The sequence below is a fragment of the Lactuca saligna genome, chromosome 4, assembly GCF_052625555.1.
Source record: "Lactuca saligna cultivar CGN05327 chromosome 4, ASM5262555v1, whole genome shotgun sequence".
Classification (NCBI taxonomy): Eukaryota; Viridiplantae; Streptophyta; class Magnoliopsida; order Asterales; family Asteraceae; genus Lactuca; species Lactuca saligna.
Genome location: NC_136420.1, coordinates 303,993,067 through 304,013,107, shown reverse-complemented (window position 1 = coordinate 304,013,107; position 20,041 = coordinate 303,993,067). Strand labels below are relative to the sequence as shown.

Here is a 20,041-nt window from a genome sequence, read left to right as displayed (position 1 = left end):
CACTGTCGGGTCAGCGACTGCTTCCCCGTGGCCTATAGCTAGTACCCTCCCTGCTCCTCCAGTATTCCTCGCTTTAGGGCAGTCCCTCTTATAGTGGCCTGTTTCGCCACATCCATAACAAGTTGGGCTCGCGCCAGAGCCAGGGACTTGCGTGATTGGTTGCGCCGGAAATTTACAGAAACGGACGGTGTGTCCTTTCCTGTTGCAGTTAGAGCACTGCATTTCACGGTAGGGGCTGTTGTGGTGGAAGTTGCATTTGTTGCACTTCGGCAAACTTCCAGCATACTGCTTCGTCGGTGCAGTAGCAGCAGGGGTTACTGCGGCATGTACAGCCACAGTTTGCTGCTTCTTGGCAGCTCGCTGTCTTTTCTTGTCATCCCAGAACTTCCGCTTGGTGTCAGCGGGTTTGGATGGTTTTGAGATGGCTAGGGTTGTTGTGGTTGTAGGGGTTTTGACACCATGGTCAATGAGTCGCTGTGCCAGTCGCTTGGCACTGTCGAAGGTAGCGGGGTTGGATGCTAAGACATTCCCCTGATACGGAGGAACTAGTCCCCATATGTACCTTTCAATCTTCTTCCCTTCAGTGGGAACCATATTCGGGCAGAGGGCCACCAATTCGCTAAAACGGGCAGTAAGCGATAATGTTGGTGCCCTTCATGGTCAGGCTCCAAAGCTCCTGTTCCAGTTTTTGGATCTCGCCCCTCGGGCAGTATTCCTCAATCATGAGGTCTTTCATCGTATCCCAGCCTATGTCGTTGGCCACGACGAGAGTTAGAGATTTAACGTGGCTGTTCCACCACGTCAGTGCCTTCCCTTCGAAGGTGCATGCGGCATATTTGACTTTGCACGCAGCAGGGCAAGAACAGATTTCGAAGACTGATTCAGTCTTCTCGAACCATTGCGAAAGGGCAATGACTCCGCCGGTCCCATGGAAGGGTTTCGGCTTACAGTTGGTGAAATCCTTGTAAGAGCACTCTCTCGAGCGCACAGGAGTTTCCACTGGAATGGAGTTAACCGGGGTTCCACCTCTGCTAACATCCGATGAGTGATACTGAGCCATGGCAGTTGCCACTGCTGCAGCTACGGCAGCGTTCAGAGCGGCAGTATCGATGACTGCAGGTGGAGGAGGCGGTGGAGGCACAGGATTATTCCTAGCCCTGGGAGATTTACGAGGAGGCATCTTTCAACTATAAGTTTATAAAGATGAGAAAAGTGGTAAGAATCAATTTGTAAGAAATGTGCGAATGACACATGGACTAACTAACCATAGCCCACAATTGAATGAGTGTTTGTGTTCATAGTCAAAATGATGTGTAAGAAAACCCAAATGCAAAGATTTATCCCACAGAGTAGGTAGTTGTCAAATAATACTGGTATTACTGATGTAACGAGTTCAATGAAAATTGACCTAACAGTAGGTCTTACATCATACCATACAGAAAGTTTGACAGTTCCTAGATTCCTAGTTAGAGTACTGAAAGTTAGGAATATTTTACAGATAAGTGCTACTAAGAGCACAGATGTTAAAAGACTAACCCTTAACCCAAAAGATAATGATGTACTAGACATCATCTAACGGCGATGAGTATTCCTCGGGAGAACCCTGAGGTCTCTCATTTGACGTACCACATCTTGAAGGTGTCGTTCATGAGCTCTTTGACGAGCTCGAAGTTCCATGACCTCAGCTTGAGAGGAAACCAGACGTTGCTGCAAAGTTTCATTGGTTCTCCGGGTCCGTTCCATATCTTCTTCAAGACGGAGAATGCGGACTGTGTTGACACTAGAGTTGGCATCAATCTCCACGACTCGGTCGATGGCTGCTCGACCTTGCTCGACATTACGAGATATCCTACGGATAAGGACAGGTAGAGCTCGGTCAGCAGAGCCACCATCGCTGACGTTGTAAAAGGTTCGGTCCCCAAAGTATGGTAAGGGTTGACCCTGTTCGTCACTCCAGCGATTCAAGTTATCTACCCACAAGGGAGTGGGACCTAGAAAAGCTGGTCGAGGGTTGTTGTTCGGGACTTGACCTACTAGAGGTAAGTTGTTGACTTCCGGCTCAGAGTCTGATCCATCTGAGAAGCCTTCAGCTTGATGATCCTCCAATGGAATTGGGTGTTCATCGTCAGACTCTGCTTCGAGCCATCCTGCGTTACCTTCATTTGGAAAGTACGGGTCGCCGTGATGGAATCCAGCCATCTAAATCTACGCGAGAAGAGGAGTATAAAGATATAGTATACAAGTAGTTGGTAGTACAAAATACACCTATAGTATTTTAAGTTTAAGTTCTATTGAATCTTCTTGTGGTATTGTTGGTAAGTTTTTAGACTTGTTAACACATCACAACCATTCTAGGGCATATGCTCATCACTCCTCGGACCAGCATAGTTGATCAGGCTATGCCATTCCCAGGGCTGACCATATATCCCCGAGCTTACCTGTGATATTTAACAATCGTAATACTTTTGTTCTTGTCGTTGTGACACTGGTTTTAGTATGAATGTAGACTAGTATACTTAATTAAATATTTTAGTATTTTAAGTATAGACTCTTGGTCAGAGTGTTTTAATCCCAAATGGGTTTATAGTTTAGTATATCTTTTTTGGGTTGATATACTTGATTCACTATAAACAATGCTCTGATACCAATCTGTCACACCCCAAAACCAAGAACGGCGGAAACGTTCTGGGGCGGAGGACGTCATGTAAGTATCACAACACAGTAAATGTAAATAAGCAAACAACATCATCCATTGCATTAAATATATATAATTTTAATACAAGCGTGTTCTGTACATTATAGACACCAAAAATAACGTATATCAAAATAATAAGATGAGTCTTGAGTGCGCTCCATCTTCTCAAAAGCTGGTCTCGGTACCTGTCTACTGACGACCTGAGAATACAAGTTATTTTGAAAGAGTTTATCAGCATTAAGCTGGTGAGTTCATAAGTATTTTAGTGTCGGTATTTGTCATCCAAAAATGTTTGAACATGTATAAAGTATAAGTTTGTAAAATGTATGTAAAGAATTGCAATTGTTCGTAAAAGTTTGAATCTCTCAAAAAAACCTATATTTTCTATTAAAGTAGCCTTCTACCAAGGCTTAACTGTTTTGTATGCTCGTTTGATGTAAAAATGTGTAATTTCCCAAATGTAACTATCATTTATCAAAATATAGTTTCTACATAAACGTTTAAGTGAGGTTATCACTAAAATATGTAATGGGTAAATTAATGTAGTACTGTAGCCTTTGTATTATAAGACTACTGCGGTACTAACTACCTTAAACCGGATTTATATTAAGGCATTACGTGATAAATTGCACCATACTATTGACTAGTAACAACGACAAATGAATGGTCGTAATAACGGAATGACGTTTGGCACCCGCAGACCTGCAGGTCCGGCTGTAGCTAGCAGCAAGGTGTAGGATTGTCAATCCAGTATAGATCTATACGCAAACTCAACGCTCTCCCTTCAAGAGAATTCTGGCTACAACTCGAGCCATGACAGTTAAGTCATGCTCCGATTTAAATCACCATAATAAAGTATTCATGTATATGTACTGCTTCTCGTTCTAGTATATGTATATGTATTGTTTCTAGCATCATTGTATATGTATTGTTTCTAGTATATGTATATGTATTGTTTCTAGTATCATTGTATATGTATTGTTTCTAGTATCATTGTATATGCATTGTTTCTAGTATCATTGTATATGTATTGTTTCTAGTATCATTGTATATGTATTGTTTCTAGTATCATTGTATATGTACTGTACTGTGTTACCCCGATGGTAACTAACTATTGATGTACTGATAAATTTGAGTATGGAAGTACTTTTATGTCTATACATGTATATATTATATATAACTAATGTTGAAACGACTTTCGGATGGTCACCCGAAGCTCCACCAGACCACATCCAAATCGAGGAAAAGGAAATAGGATAGGTGGCTTTCCTAAGCCTTTTAAACATTATTTATACATTTATACGTATATGGGCATGCAATTTATAAGAAGTAGAACAAAGTTTAATAAAAGCATTTGATAAGTAAAAAGAGTTTGTAAAACGTTTGAAGTGAAACAGTTTGATAAACAGTTTGAACATTGGTAAAAATCGTTGTTTTCCTAGTTATTAATCACATGTGATTAAAGGCAATCACATGTGATTGAAGCAATAACTATAAGTATTTGACTTGTATTCCCCCCCCATAAAGTGTTTAAAACATTTAAAATCATTTCAAGGGTTGTTTCAAGGGGGTATGAACTCACATGTGGTGAGTCGCTTGAATTGAGGTATCGGGTACCGTGCTAAGTGTCAAACGGAGACTTGTTCACACGTACGAGCCTAGTTATCATATAATAAGCATATATATACCTAATTAGCCACATAATAACTTAACCAAGTAAGTTAATACAATTAGGAACATGTAAGCACTCTTATGAGTGTTTAAGGTTCAAATGGTTGCATCTGAGTTGCTACGGGACAAGGCAAAAGGGTTTGAAACATCAAATGGCCTTGCATAGGAGTTCACCACCCAACAAACCCCACATCTTGGAGTTTACGGCCGTAAACTCATGGGTTTATGGCCGTGAACTCCTCAAAGGGTAGTTTTGGGTGTTTTATGGTGCTATCTTGGTCCTAGCTCACTCCTAGCTTTGTTGGAATAACACATGAAGTAGTTTAAGGCTCTAGAACACTCCATATGGGAGTTTACGGCCTAAAGTCCTTCATCCTAGAGTTTACGGCCGTAAACTCTTGGATTTTAATTGATTTGAAGCACTTAAACAACAAGGATTGCTTTCATGAATTTATCTAAGGCTTATGGGGACAAGAGGCACACTTTTGTGCCTTCACTTGGAGTTTACGGCCCAAGATATGTTCCTTGGCCGTAAACTCCTTTCAAGGAGTGCTTTTGATGTACTTTTCTCTCCATTCAAGTCCCAAGAGTTCAAGGTAAATTGTCTTAAGGCCTTAGGTGTGCTTGGAATGATTTTTGTCCCACAAAAAGGGGTTTACGGCCCAAGAGGAGTTCTTGGCCGTAAACTCCTACTAACTTGTGATTTTGATGAACTTTTGATGTTCTAAACAAGTACAAGTATTAGTAGTTAAAGTCCTTAAGCATTTGGGGAAAGTTTTAGGGCATTTAAGCCCTTGAAAAGGGGTTTACGGCCCAAGGGAGTTCCTTGGCCGTAAACTCCTAGAACTTATGTTTCTTGGATGATTCCTAGGCTATAAAGATCATACACAATGTCATTGATAAGTCCTCTAACACGTGGATGGGTCTAGAAAGCATTAAAGTTCCATTTTGGAGTTTACTCCCCAAGAACGTTCTTGGGCGGTAAACTCACGGATCTTGTGTTTTGGACATATAAATGATGTTATAAAGCATATAACAAGTATTAAAACACGTTTAGGAAAGTAGACTCACAATCCGGGATGAAAACCCGAAGATCCGTCAGAGAGAATTGGCTTTTCTCTAGTTGGAATTGCAAATAATGAACTAATTTAGTTCTGAAAACTATTTATAGTCCTGGAATATTTTGACAGAAAATATTTTTATTCCGGGAGTCGGACTATAATATTGTGAGACTTACAGTGTTCAAGTTTCACGATCATAGGAGCATTCATTCTCCAGATATGTCCAGAAACGTAAACCCTAAAGTACACAAACTTGTTCGGACAAGTCTGAAATTTACAGAAATTGGACTAGCTTCTATTGAATAGCTGATGTTTGTACAAATGAAAATTTCGGGTTGTACAAAGGAAGGGCTAACACCGAGGCTTCGCATAATCTCTGGCGAAGTGTCTCGAATGAGGTCTGCTGCTCCGGACCCCAAGAAAATGCAAAACCCCCTTCCGGGTGAACTTGGTGAATGGCACGGCGATCTAAGAAACTCCTGATCTCAGAAGGTGACCTCGGCAGTTCCCAACTCATCACAACCTCAATCTTTGCCGGATCAACCAATATCCCCTGCTGGTTAACGAGATGCCCTAGGAACTGGACCTCCCGTAACCAAAAATCACACTTGGAGAATTTGGCATAAAGCCTCTCCGATCTCAGAACTCCGAGGATTTCCCTCAAACACAAGAGCCCATATTTAATTAGTCATATCTCTAAATTAATTCTAAATTAATTATAGATAAATACTGATTAAATAATATGATTTTATGTAATATATTAGAACTTATAATATATTAATAAATCATAACTTATACTATTCTCAATAGATTATTCATAAATTGTTCGGGTAAAGTGCAACCCAAATGGACCATGTCGGGTCGGGTCAAGTACCTACCAAATATAGTTATGGACTTAAACACTATATCCAACAATATGCACATGTATCATATACATATGCATATATATATATATATATATATATATATATATATATATATATATATATATATATATGCATATACACATGTATCATATGCTTATGTATACGTTTATATGCATTATATGTATAAGTATACATTTATATGCATATGTATATATTCATATGGACATATGGATATAAATAAACATGTATATATATATATATATATATATATATATATATATATATATGCATATTAATTTGCATATATCCATATGAATATATACATATGCATATGATGCATATGCATATAAATGTATAATTATGCATATAATGCATATATACGTATACATATGCATATATGTACTTCATATGCATATAAGTACAACATATTCGTAGACATATATGATGGATTTCGAGCCTCATTAGATCAAACATAAGATAACAGAAATGATAAAAAAATCTAATCAAACACTCAAAGCAATTGGATCTAAACTCAACTAATATATGTTACTTATTTAAAACTCAATAAAACAGAAAACATGCATTTGACTTCATCTTAGATTTCTTCTTAAGATGAGCTAGTTGATTGGACTAGAGAACTCAAATAGAGTTCATCTATTATAATGATACCTAAGACGTAAAAAACCAACATATATGAACACCCCAATGTGAAGCAACATGAAACAAACTGAAAACAATGATACTATTCATCATCACGATGTGACGATAAAGGTGTCACTTCGTAGCATCAAGCCTTTAGGTTTTCTTGGGCTTTCCTAAGGGTTTCAAATTTTGGAGTAGTAAGTCTATGTTTTCATCCTTCTAAAACCAGGATTTGACACCTTTATTTATAGTGAGGTGGTTTGAGACACTAAAGAGAATTACCATATATAATAGTCATTATCTATGGTATTCAAATGCATATACTTTTTAGGTATTACTATAAAACATAAAATTGACATGTTTAATATTCAAATAACTTTGTAGTTGATTGCTTGGAGTTTGCGAGCCTAGAACCAATAGTGTGGATGCCTCAAATGGAAGTCACAAATCACCACAAACTTGGAAACTTAAGAGAATAGTCACAACCTTTCTTGAAATTGGCCCTCTTAGTATACTCACCACAACTAGTGCGATTTCAAGAACCAAAGCCTCCATTATATAGTATGGTGGATTAGGGTTACATCCTTGTAAACCCTAATACCAATGTCTTTTCATTTTCATGAGATTCATGGGTTAAAGCTCCATGGACTTTCCATGCAAGCCTAGCCCTTTCCATATAAGCATTAGCCCACAATATATAAATACAAGAGCCCATATTTAATTAGTCATACTTTTGATCTCTAAATTAATTCTAAATTAATTATAGATCAATATTGATTAAATAATATGGTTTTATATAATATATTCAGACTTATATTATATTAATAAATCATAACTTATACTATTCTCAAAAGATAATCCATAAATTGTTCTGGTGAGGTGCAACCCAAATGGATCATGCTGGGTCGGGTCAAGTACATACCAAATATAGTTATGGACCTAGACATTATATCCAACAATATGAACATGTATCAAATATATATGCATATATATATATATATATATATATATATATATATATATATATATATAGATTAATATGCATACACATATGCATATAGACGTGCATCATATGCATATGTATATATTCAAATGGACATATGGATATTAATAAGCATGTATATATATATATATATATATATATATATATATTAATTTGCATATATCCATATGAATATATACATATGCATATAAATGTATACTTAGGCATATAATGCATATATACGTATACATATACATATATGTACTTCATATGCATATATGTACAAGATATTCATAGACATATATGATGGATTTCAAGCCTTATTAGATCAAACATAAGATAACTGAAATGATAAAAAAATCTAATCAAACATCAAAGCAATTGGATCTAAACTCAACTAATCTATGCTACTTATTTAAAACTCAATAAAACGAAAAGCATACATTTTTATTTTATCGTAGATTTCTTCTTAAGATGAGCTAGTTGATTGGACTAGAGAACTCAAATAGATGTGACGATAGAGGTTTCAGATCGTAACATCAAGCCTTTAGGTTTTCTTGGGCTTTCCTAAGGGTTTTGATTTTTGGAATAGTAAGTCTAAGTTTTCATCCTTCTGAAATCAGGATTTAACACCTTTATTTACAATGAGTCGGTTGGAGACACTAAAGAGAACTACCATATATAATACTCATTATCTATGGTATTCAAATGAATATACTTTTTAGGTATTACTAAAAAACATAAAATTGAAATGTTTAGTACTGAAAAAACTTTGCATTTGCTAGATGCATGGTGAATTTTTCTGTTTTATCTAGAATTAAAATACTCAACTCAATTATCATTTAATTTGTTGTAAATTGAGTTATGATAGTATGGAAAAAAAATATCTATTACTCTGATTTTAATGGTATTTGTGAATCAAATAGGAAAAATACAATGCATCAGATTTTAATGGTAGCGTAAAAATTGAGTTTACAATAAAATGATTTTTAGGCTTAGGTATCTAAATGAAACTTGTAGTATACATTAAATCGAGAGTGTACATAAAAAGAAGGGAAAATGAATCAGAACACCTACGAACTTTCTAGGGTTTACCCTTTTAGTCACTAAACTTTTTTAGTGGGTTTATGAGGGCACAAACTTTATTTTTTCGGGTTGTTATGTTATTATGTAAATTGTGATGGGGTCAACCAGTCATATTACTGTCACATGTGTTAATGATAACTCTTGCTTTGCTGACTGTGTATGCCGTGTCATTTAATAATATTTACCAATAGATTTACAGGTTTACTTAAATGAGATATGTTGTCGAATACTGTTCGCCATTCACCCCTTCCAGCTCTTTCAATAAACCCTTAATTTTGCTCTCTCTCCTCAAACATCTAACATGGATCCCGTATTAATCCAAGTCGATGTGTATTTCCATGGAATCTTTGAAAAATACCTTATACACTACACCACGGGGTTTACTCAGAGGTTGTCGGACATCGATTTCACAGGCATGGACTGCATCGGGTGTTATGAATTTATGGAAAGGTATACCGGACAAAGGTTTGACCTTAATATCGAATAAGTTGGATTATGCTTATTTCATGGCAATAGCCTATGAATGTGGTGTTATACTTCCTATGTATATAGACCATTTTGGTAATAGTAACATGCAAGAATGGTTAGATGAACACAAAGAAGAGGTTGTTGATAACATAGTGGAAGAAGTTCTTGATGGTGCCATACTAGTTAAAGAAATTGCCTCAGGCCATTTGGATGATGAGGATGAAAATGAGTTTGAGGATGAGGATGACCACGAGGATGATGATGTGGACGTTGATGTAGATGAGGATAACCATAGCAGTCCTCATGTATTCGAAAAATCTAATGGGTCTGATGTCGAAATGGGTGAGAATGCGGCTTTGAGTGGCCCTTTGGAAGAAGGCATGCATTATGATGAAGATGTTTATCCTCAGTTGCCAAACATTTTCAATGAACAGCTTCACTGGACGGAGCAAGAACCTGTGTTGGGTATGAGGTTTGAGAGTCCTAAACAATTGAAATTCATGCTGTGTAACTACGCTGTTGCAAATGCTTATCAATTATGTTTTGTGAAAAATGATAGTAGATGGTTGCTAGCAAAATGTTGTGATGGAAATGTACATTTAGGCTTTGGGGGTCATGGATGAGTAATGAAATGTCTTTCCATATTAAGTTTCTTACTAGTGAGTGTAATTTCTCAAGAATTTCAAATTTGGATCAATTATAAGTTATAGATGGATAAGTACCCACTTTACCCAACAATTTTTCAATAATCAGAAAATGAGTGTGAGATTACTAAAAGAGGAGATCAAAACCACTTTTGCATTGTTGTAAGTATGAGTCAGTGTAGGAGAGCCAAGAAGTATGCATTGAGTCTAGTTAAAGGCACGATTGCAAAAAATTATGTTAGAATATGGTCTTACGGTGAGGAGATTAAAAGATCAAATCCAAGATCCACTGTTAAAATTTATGTGGATACATTTCCTAATGGTAAGAATTACTTCATAAACTTTTGCATATGCTTCGCTGCAGGCAAAGAAGAGTGGCGTGGAGGGTCTAGACGGATCATTAACTTGGATGGTTGTTTCTTGAAAACCTGTTTCCAGGGTGAGTTGTTGTGTGTTGTTGGTAGGGATGCTAACAATGGAATATTCCCAATTGCTTGGGCAGTTGTATGTGTGGAAAACAAAGAGAATTGGGAATGGTTCAATGAAAATCTTGCACAAGATCTGCAATGTTAGAATTATGGAAGTGGATTGACTTTAATTTCTTATCAACACAAGGTATGTTTATAAAGTGTTCAACATAGTATAGTAAATATTTACATTTTAACTCCTCGTATTACTGGTACATGTGCAAGGTTTAGTTGTGGAATTCAAAGAAGTATTCCCAGTAGCAGAACATAGGTAGTGTGCCAAGCATATATATGCTAACTTTGGAAAGAGTTTTAATGGAGCAAAGTTTGAGAATTTGTTTTGGAGTGCAAGCAAGGCAATAACTGAAGTGCATTTTAACACAGTCATGAAAGATATTGAAAAGTTGAACCCTGAAGTTGTTAACCATCTTATGGATATTGATCCAAACACTTGGTCTCTAGCTTTTTTTAGAGTTCACCAGTCATCCTATGAATCTTTGGAGAATGGCTTTTTAGAGAGCTTTAATAGTGTCATTTTGGATGCTAGGAAGACGCCTATTATCAGCATGTTGGAGGACATTCGTATTTATGTAATGCAAAGGATGGTAAATATGAAATGCATAGGTGAAGGATGGAATCGTTATTCTGTTTTTTCCAAACATCATAACAAGACTGAATATTCTACAAAATGAGCAAAGGTATGTATACTTTTTCCATACATTACTTACCACTGTCAACTCTAAATATTGCATTAATCTATGTAGGCATTGGCAGGTTGCGTCTTGTGAGAGTATAAAGTTTGAAACAAGGAAAATGGATGAGTCGTACTAAATGGGTATGGATGTGTTCATTCACTAGCTACATTAGCGTTTTTAAACATAACACCTGATGCGCCATATGTAGAGCCTTTGTACCGGGCAACCTTCTACCAAAATACTTACAAAAAGTATACTAGTGGTATGAATGGGATGAACATGTGGCCTTCAACAACCTTTACACATCCATTGCCTGCTTTAAAAAGAAGAATGCCAAACAGGCCAACAGTCAAAAGAAAAAGGGATGCCTCAAAAAGGTCTAGAAGACACGCTGTTTCAAAGGCAGAGAAAAAGTTTTCTTGTGGCATATACAAAGAGAAATGGCACAACAAGACCAATTGCACACAAATGCAATGGCCACCTAATACTAATGCGAAAAAGAAACAAAAAATCATGCAAACACAAGAATCAGTAAATATGCAAGGAGGTAGAGAAGATGTTGTGATGGGTGATAGAGTTGAGCCACAAAATGTTGAAGTAATGAGGGAAAATGGATCTGAGCAAGAGGTGGGGGTTAATAAAGTTCCAAGGCAAGTGAAAACTACATGTCAACCAAAGAGCAGAAAGAAGTCAGAGAAATTTTTTAAACTAAAGCTTGCTAAAAGAGTTGCACGTAAAGGTGGCAGTGTTGGATCGCTAATGGAGTTAGATTAATTACACTTGTTATTGTGTTCTTGTTATATGGATTCAACAAACGAATTTGTGTTTTCTATTTGGATGTATGTTATAAGTATATTAACCATCGATATTTTAATGCTTTGTTTGATTGTAAAATTTATGGTACGGCATGCTTTTATTAAAATAGGGTTATTTTGGTCATTTGACTTAGTTAATACAATGTTAGTATTTAGGTAGGGGTATTTCTGTCTTTTTTTGTTTTATTTTAATAAACGGATCAGGTGTATTAAAGGAAATTTCTATTATGTGAAGTAACCCAGTAGGGGTATTTTGGTCATTCTAAACAGTTCATTAAAGTAGGCGTATGGGTATTTCATGCTAGTGTTCAGGTAGGGTATTTTCGTCATTTCATGCTAGTATTCAGGTAAAGGTATTTTGGTCATTTCAAACAGTTTATGCAGCAGGCATATGGGTATTTCATGCTAGCATTCCGGTAGGGGTATTTTGGTTATTCTAAACCTTTCATTAAAGTAGGCGTGTGGGTATTTCATGCTAGTACTCAGGTAGGGGTATTTTTGTCATTGTAAATAGTTTATTAAAGTAGGCGTATGGGTATTTCATGCTAGTATCAAAGGTAGGGTTATATGGTTTTTCATGTATTTATTATAGTAGGGCTATTTTGGTTATTTGAAGAAGTTACTTTAGGGGTCTTTCTGTCATTTTAATTTATTAATGAAGTAGGGGTATTTTTGTCTTTTTTTCATGTTTTATTTTAATAAACGGATCACAGGTATTAGAGGAAATTTAGATTATGTGAATTAACCCAGTAAGGGTATTTTAGTCAATGTTTATTATGTCACCAAATCCAGTAGGGGTATTCGAGTCATACATTTATTATTGGACTTAACAATTAGGGCAATTTTATTTCATCCATTTAATCACAAATACGGTCCCTCACAAATACAACAAAAATACACTTTTCATTGTTTTCCATTTCTGGGTTTAGGCAACAACAAATCTGGGTGTATGCATCTTCTCTTTTGTCCCATGTCCCCACAAACATGTATGGTATTAAACATTTCACTTTTTCATGTAGTCCCAAAAACAAAATCAGCAAAAAAATGACTACTTCATCATTACACATGCAAATGAAGTTTTATAAGAGCAATCGTTTTATAACAAGAACAGGTTAACATAACCAACATTTCATTCATGGGTTTCTGCATCTTTACATGTATTGAAGAACTGAACAACTTAAAACACTATTCCCACCACTACGTAACTACATACTAGACAACCACAAAACCTTTTACTAATAAGCACAAAATAGAAGATGCAAATGTAAACAAAATAGTAACCCGAGATTGAAATGTTTAACCTACTAAGCTTCTATCACTTATAAAACAAGTAGGTTAAAACCCTAACAACAGCAACCACAAAACTCCAAAAACCCCAAAGACCCATTTGACTTTCTTCGAATTGTTTTTTCCAAGAACAGATTGTACATACGACACTTGCAACGAACATAAATGATTCTTCAAATCAGCAACCATGTTAGATAGATCGAGTTGCCCTGCTCTAACATCATCGACTTCATGATCTAGGGTGTCCATCTCTCTAGTGAGCTTGCGTCATAGTTCACGAAGGTCGTTTGCAATCTCTTCCATCACATGCGACACTTGCAACTGTGTCTGCAGTAGATTGATCGCCAAGTCTTCATTTGTAACTCCATTCGACACATTTTCAGCCATGTGCCGATTATAGTTGGGTGACCAACTATGATCTTGAGATGATGATGACAACATTGTTTGAGCATTTGGTATCAAAGTATATGGTGTAGTTGGGGTAACCAAGTTATGAATTGTGCCATTTTAGGGCACAAGCTTAGCACTTTATACGGAGGCAGGTGAACAGTGTGAACATGCCACTTGCGCTTCAGATTCCTAAATGATGTCGTTTAGCTACAAGAGTTAAATACAATGGCGACATGTCATCGATGATGTGTCAAATTCGGACGATGTGGCAAGGTGACCGGCTATAACAAGTGAAGGGGACTAAATTGCTAGGTTGCAACACAATTGATTCCCCCATAAAGCCACTAAATAAGTTTAATGACTAAAATGGTAAACCCTAGAAAGTTCTATGGTTATATGTGTCATTTTTCCTAAAAAGAACGTCCAAATCTAACTTCATGTGATGAATTTGTGAATTTTCTAAGATTTGGCATAGCAGTATGCAACCCGAAACTCGAAATTTAGATCGAGCAACATTTAGATAAAACAACCTAAACGAGAATCGTATATCTTGTCAAAAGAAATCTAGCGGTAAAAAGAAAGACAAAAACCAACGTCGGATAAAGAAGTTATGAATTTTTAACGGACTTTTTTCTGTCCCGGCCTGTTAAAAATATAACTTTAAAAATAAATCAAAATTAGCGGACGGAGTCTAAGAGAAAGTTGTATAGCACGGTGTCACCTACGCGTGCATATAAAGAACATCAATAATGGAGATCATATGCGAAAGATATGAATTTGTTGAAGTTTGAGACACAAATTACGAGGTTGGTCCAAAGGAGTACGCCCTGTGTACTGAATTACGCCCAACGTACTCATAAACTTCGCCTCAGATTGACCATGTCGCCCTTCCTTCGCACGATAAACACGTATCAACCACATCTGATGTTCGGATAATGATCAAAGTACTACGACCTGGGTACGAGACGTACACCCAGCGTACTGAGGCTTATCTTAGTACGCCCAACGTACCAAGGATTTACTCTTAGCATAACCTCCCACTACAAGAAAAAGACCCTTTTACGACGCGCAAACCACGATACTCTTTGTTTTATGTTACGCAGAAGATAGTGACATTAAAAAAGCGTCATCTCTTCAAAAAAAATTAGGATTTAGGTCATGCATTATTATGTGCCATTAAATTAGTGTCTCATGTAAAAAAAATTAAAAACACAGAGGGCGCTATATGTTAAATGCGCGTCCTTTATAAGTGTCACTTTATAATTTTAATGAAATACACGTTTAGTACATCCGTGGATGGGGGGAAACATAGTCCCCAAAATTTTGAAAACCCGCTTTTCATCTTCGCAATCGATTAATTCTCCCCTCTCCCTCCTTCTCTCTCTTATCTGATCTGCTTCTCCCCTCTCCACCACGCTAATGAGATCTCTTCGTCAATCAGAGCTACCAGCTGACAAAGATATTTATTTTCTCCCTCCCTTCTCTCTACAAACCCTAGAAACCGCAACCACCATCAATATATTCAAAAGCATCTTCCATGTTTGCGTTTGATGGAAGCATCAACTTGTGGTGGCGTCTCTGGTGGAAATAAAAGGTGAAATTGAAAACTCCCTCCAGGTGAGTGTGTGTGTGTGTGTGTGAGAGAGAGAGAGAGAGAGAGAGAGAGAGAAAATAAACAAAAATAGGAATCGAAGTCGGGGAGTCCTCTGGTGCCAGACATCCCGAGATGAGAAGACAAAGAAGATTCTGGTCCAGCTACCACCCCAACCAGTACCTCCAACTCCATACGCCGACGATTCTCACTGGCAGCTCAGCCGGAGGTAATGAGAGAGGCGTATAAGGATGACCAGTATGCTTCTTTTGTCTACAAGGCATGTGGTGACACTTTTCACCACTAATTCGACACCTTTCAACACTAATTCGTCTCAATCTTACCTCAAAATTTAGGGCTTTCCCTCTGACTACATGTGCGTTTAGACTTTAGATTGATTGTGATATGCATTTTACCTTCTTTCTAACTTTTTATTTTGATGTTATTTTAGGTACAAGGGCAGCTATATCATATCAGAATGAGGTTTTTTGCCTTTATTGAACCAGTATGTAAGTTCATAATTTCCCTAACTCTTCTAAGAATGATTCCACAATTTTGGATCGTATTTTTCTTTGCTTGGCTTCTTTTCGAAGAAAATAAATTCCCACATATTATACCAATTATGTGGGCATCAGGGACTTATGTAGCAGCTAGCAAATAATTTTAATTCACATTTTTCTTAGATAAATTTGGCTCTTATGTTATGAATACATGTTTCTTAGATAAATTTGGCATCAGAGACATATTATACCATTATCTGTTTATCCTTCAACAATTCTTGGAAAAGAAAAGGCTATAGTTGAACAGCTGATGAAGTTCTGCTTTTGAATTCTCTTGATAGCTATGTGTTACAATATATGGTGGAATTACAAAGACGATTGAAAGCTGCAGGGGGTGGTGAGGTGTGGCAATCTGAAGGGGTAGAATTGAATAGACGAATGGGAAATTCAAATAGGTCCTTAGGGGACATGTTTGGTAACACTTCACCTGACTACTTTCCCTTTGAGTTTAGGGCTCTAGAAGTTGCTCTTGAGGCTGCTTGTAGATTTCTGTTGGCGGTGATAGAGCTGGTAACAAGAGTGGCGCTTCACGAGCACTTGTAAAGGATAGGTTTGTCTTTTCAACTAGAACAAGGTTATATTTGTAATTTTCTTGTTTACTGATGCTCTTTTTTTAGTTCAGGATCTCTCACAGAGGAGAATGCTATTGTAGATATATATTGGGATGACATTATCAATACGTATCTTCAATGCAGTCTCGTCTAGCAAAACTACAGGTTTTTCTTTATTCTCGTTGTTTTCTTTCATAAGATCCAAGTTATATATGGTATTAAAAAAGTTTATATATCGTCCCATACTTTTTCTCTTGTTATCTACAGATGATCCATAGATGCTAGGATAGGAATGATATTAAATTGCAGCAATTAGAGCAATGGAGAGAATGGATGATCATTCTGTGAGCGTAAAAAAATCTCTTCTTATTGCATGCATCTCTTGGTGATTGATTATTTTAGTGTTGACTCCCAATCCATGGATGTTGGGATGATTTCCAGATGTGACAAGAGAGTTGCAAAATAAGAGCTCAAGCCACCATTCTGCTTTATCAAGTTCTGAGTTTCACTTTTGACAATTGTTGAGGATCATGTTTTTGTTGAGGATCATGTTTTTGGATGATTTCCAGATGTCACCTATGTGAATTCCCTGTTTTACCCTTTATTTGTCCATCTAGATATCACGCAAAGGTTCATAATCTTGGGTTAAGGGAACGTTTTTAGGCTGCTACATATTTATGTGAACTATCCATCCCACCCTTCAATCTTCACGAAAGTACCATAATCATGTTGTTTCAATTGCTATTATCAACTGTGATGACCAGTCTAAGTTTGTTCCCTTGTTCACCTGTAAATGAAATGTTAAGGTTTCTCATTGTGTGTGTGTGTGTGTGTATATATATATATATATATATATATATATATATATATATATATCAAAGTCACAAAATAAATCAGATTGATTAAAAGAAATGTTAAGTTTATTTACAAGTTGCTTCGTTTTCATCAAATTTTTAAAAGCAGGGGACTAGGGTTGGAAGTTATGATGCAAAAAGATGTTTTAGTAAGTGTTTAAAGTTTTTTTTTTCAAATTATATTTTTTAATTTAGTCAAATAACGTTTTTTATGATTTCTTTTCATTTTAGATACTGTAAAGAATGGTGCTATAGAATCCCTAAGTGTTTTAAAGTGTCAAATACCTGGGCTAGACTATGATGTATTTGTGAAGGGTTCAGGCCCACATGATATTCAGTATGATTATCAGCAAGACAGACCTCCTAAGGAGATAATTGTCAGCTGTAAGTGTGCAAAGGCAGTACTTCGAGGTGCTCAGGTAAGCAACAGTTGAAATTGTTATATTAATCATTTTGTCATCATCATCATCATCATCCTCATTCAAATGATCACACATCCTATCAATCATGTTTTTTTTTCATTCGGGCTTGTAATCTTGTATTATGTTTCTTCTTTTATGATTGCTTAACATTGACTTGGTACCCAATTTCTCATTTTCATTATTCTTTCAGCTGCGTTCTCTTTTTCTTTTTCTTGTTATCTTTCTCCTATTCTCGTTTGTAGGTTTATTGGTCTATAGTGACTAAATAGTTAAAGGAGTATGTTATGACTATGAGAAATACTATTAGTTTTATTATTAATGTGCAACATGATTGATTAGGTACACTAGAAAGTGTTCAGATTTTAATGTTTGAATGTGATATTTGTGTAGGTATATGTTCCATGAATATTAGCATGCAGTGCTCATGTTGAGAAAGGGGATTTAGTTGCAGTTTCAGTTGGTGTTGAACAGCCTAGTCGTGAAAATAGATGAGTTATTGGAATCACACGTGGCATTGTCCTACAAGGACTTAAAACAGGTCTCTCTCTCTCTCTCTCTCTCTCTCTCTCTCTTCATTCAACTTACTTACTTTTACTTCTCTATAAATAAATTATAACACTTTGTTATATATCTATTGTAGATCCTCAATATCTTGAAAGAGATGGATTATATATTGGTCAAGGAACCACACCGATGTCAAGGGCAGGAATTTTTCGTGGATTATCAGGTCTTGGTGTGGATATAACTGATAGAGTTTTTAGATTAACATCCTTTAATGGTATACATTTTTTATTTTTCTTTTACAGTTTTACCCTAAATTCTTTTGAAATTCATTAATAAAAAATTACTACATACAGATGTGATGAATGGGGACATATTTCTTCAAAACTTGCCAAGCATCATTACTGCACATGTCTTAGGTATGTCTACATATATACATCTTTGTTTTCTTCTTTTTGATTGTCAATGAGGGGTAATTCTGGCAATTCATATATTTATAGATCCACAAGAGGGAGAAAGAATATTGGACATGTGTGTTGCCCCTGGTGGAAAAACAACTGCAATTGGTTCCCTTATGAAAGATAAAGGAGAGGTGATTGCAGTTGATAGGTCTCATGACAAGGTAAAATCCTGTTACTACATTATATATCTTTTCATATATCCCTATTTATTTATGTTTTTAAAAAAAATAATTTATCTAGGTGCTTGAAATTCACAATCTAGCTACAGAACTGGGGTAGACTAGCATAAAAGCATATAAGTTAGATGTCGCTTGTTCTGCTCTTGGATTAAGACCCCGCTTGTTTGCTGGAGAGGTATTTTTTTCTTAAAAAAAATCTTTATTTTTATTTTTTATTTTAAAATTTGATTTATTTAAGGACACGTTGGAATCATTGAGAAGACATGGGAAGTATCAGAAACGATTGTTTGATCAGGTTGTTCAGCTGGTTCGCCCGGGTGGAGTTCTTTTTCTATTCCACGTAAGAAAAAAATAAATGAATTAAAAATTTTTTATTGGATAAAAATTAATAATATAAAAAAAAATTCCAGATGCATGATAAATCCAGGGGAAAATGAGGCATTGGTTCGTTATGCTTTGGACACATACAAGTTTGTTTCATTAGCACAACAAGTTAGTTGGTTATTTCTTTTTATTACAACATTCTACTTTATTTTTTTTCTTATTAACATGTACTTTTTATGAGATTGTAGGATCCAAGAATTGGTGGACCTTGTTTGGTTGGTCATTGTGAATTATCAAATGGATATTTTGAGTAAGTTTTGTTATAATTCTCTCCTTATTATCATATGCCTAATATATTTTGTACTTCAATTTGAAGAAAGATCATCAAGCAATAGATATCCTTTTAGCAGAGATCGATATATATATGAGCTTTTTATTTTCAAACATTGTTGGGGAAGAAGGTTGAAACTTGCTCTTTGTGAAGGTAATTTTTTTCTTAATGTATTATCCTCTATATTCTTGATATTTTCCCACTTTTTAAATCTTTTATCAAATTCTCACTTTTGGATACAGAGCTTGATGAGAGAATGCGTGACCTAAATCTTTTATCAAATTCTCACTTTTGGAGGTGGCCATAAGAAAAGGTAAGCAAAGGGTAATTTGGTATTTGTTGTTGTTATTGTGTATTACAATACTTCCATGTATATATGTATAAAGTTTATTCTTATTCAGATTTGCCTTTTACCATTGATTTCCTTATTAAGGCAATGTACTTTGAAAATGTTAATTCTTACCTTTTATCCATGTAGGATCCACCAGGAACAGGAAA

At 35.9% G+C, this 20,041-nt stretch overlaps 1 pseudogene; it reads left to right on the top strand.

Annotated features, from left to right (window-relative positions):
• Positions 1–16,217: 16,217 nt before the first annotated feature.
• On the top strand, positions 16,218–19,526 carry LOC145040827 (rRNA (cytosine-C(5))-methyltransferase NOP2C-like; annotated as a pseudogene).
• Positions 19,527–20,041: the final 515 nt, after the last annotated feature.